We start from the raw sequence: 1,715 nt of genomic DNA on the forward strand, positions 1-1,715 counted from the left end.
AGTGGAGGCGGCGTAAACCGAGACGCAGAGTGGAGTGGAGGCGACGTGAATCGAGACTCAATGTCACGTGGACGCGACGTGAATCGAGACTCAAAGTGGAGTGGAGGCGACGTGAACCGAGACGCGTAGTCGAGTGTAGGCGACGTAAACCGAGACTCAAAGTCGAGTGGTCGTGGCGTGAATCGAGACTCAAAGTCACGTGGACGCGGCGTGAATCTAAACGCAAATTGGAGTGACCGCGACGTGAATCGAGACTCAAAGTGGAGTGTACGCGTCGTAAACCGAGGCGCGGAGTGGAGTGTACGCGGCGTAAACCGAGAGTCAAAGTGGAGTAGCCGCGACGTAAACCGAGGCGCAGAGTGGAGTGGACGCGGCGTGAACCGAGACTCAAAGTGGAGTAGCCGCGACGTAAACCGAGGCGCAGAGTGGAGTGCACGCGACGTAAACCGAGACGCGGAGTGAAGTGGACGCGGCGTGAACCGAGAGTCAAAGTAGAGTAGCCGCGACGTAAACCGAGACGCGGAGTGAAGTGGACGCGGCGTGAACCGAGACTCAAAGTGGAGTAGCCGCGACGTAAACCGAGGCGCAGAGTGGAGTAGCCGCGACGTAAACCGAGACGCGGAGTGAAGTGGACGCGGCGTGAACCGAGACTCAAAGTGGAGTAGCCGCGACGTAAACCAAGGCGCAGAGTGGAGTGCACGCGACGTAAACCGAGACGCGGAGTGGAGTAGCCGCGACGTAAACCGAGACGCGGAGTGGAGGTGGTGGAGGTGAGTTGCGGCACGCACCACTCTGCCTCGCTCGCTCTGCTACAAAACACCGCCACCCCCACCCAACATGGCCGACAGGAAGCCACAACGCACCCCCCCCCCTCCCCCGCTTCACACACTGCGCATGCGCGGAAGGACGTCGTAGTGTGGGCGAGAGGGGGAGACGCGCGCTTATCCGCGTTGGGAATTATAAATTCGTGCCTCCACGCCCCACCCCCTGTTATACCGGCCAATCAGCGCGAGGCAAGTGATGTTTATGCGCTCTACGGTTTTAAAGACACTCCCCCTTATTACCCCTCCCCTATCTTTCCCACCAACCAATCAACTCCCTCCTCCACACCCCACCGCCCCCGCATCGTCCCCACTAACCAATCAGCTCTAATCCCCCCAACTACCCCCACCCACCTTCCTCGCCGACCAATCAGCTCCCTCCTCTACCCCCCCCCACTTTCCCCGCCGACCAATCAGCTCCCTCCTCTACCCCCCCCCCTTCCTCACCAACCAATCAGCTTCCTTGTCCCTCCCCCCAACCGGGCCGCTTGGTGGGAGGAGGGGGGGGTCACGTGGAAGTGGATTTGAGAAAGTCACGTGCCTCAGCGATGACGTCACGCAAAGAGGAAGCAGCTGAGAGGGGAAGAGAGAGATGTTTGGGGATGACGTCACGGATCACCGGCATCACGTGACGTCATATTTACGTTCTACAGATGTAGATGCCACTGGTTCTTCGCGTTGTGTGGGTGGTGGTGGTGGTGGTGGCGGTGGTGTGGGTGGTGGTGGTGGTGAAGATGGTGGTGGCGGTGGTAGCGGTGGCAAGGGTGGTGGTGGTGGTTGTGGTGGTGGTGGCGCTGGTGGTGGTGTGGGTGGTGGAGGTGGTGGTGGTGGCGCTGGTGGTGGTGAAGATGGTGGTGGCGGTGGTAGTGGTTGGCTTTCAGACTCACCACACAG

The 1,715-nt window shown here is 60.3% G+C and overlaps 1 protein-coding gene across 1 annotated transcript in view; it reads right to left on the reverse strand.

Moving 5' to 3' along the window:
• Positions 1 to 850, reverse strand: part of LOC144952219 (ubiquitin-like-conjugating enzyme ATG3) — a 30,457-nt gene extending 29,607 nt beyond the window's left edge. The window contains 1 exon segment of the mRNA XM_078882630.1: positions 789 to 850. The gene's annotated coding sequence lies outside the window, so the exon portion shown is untranslated.
• Positions 851 to 1,715: the final 865 nt, after the last annotated feature.

This window comes from Lampetra fluviatilis, chromosome 66, assembly GCF_964198595.1.
Source record: "Lampetra fluviatilis chromosome 66, kcLamFluv1.1, whole genome shotgun sequence".
Taxonomy (NCBI): Eukaryota; Metazoa; Chordata; class Hyperoartia; order Petromyzontiformes; family Petromyzontidae; genus Lampetra; species Lampetra fluviatilis.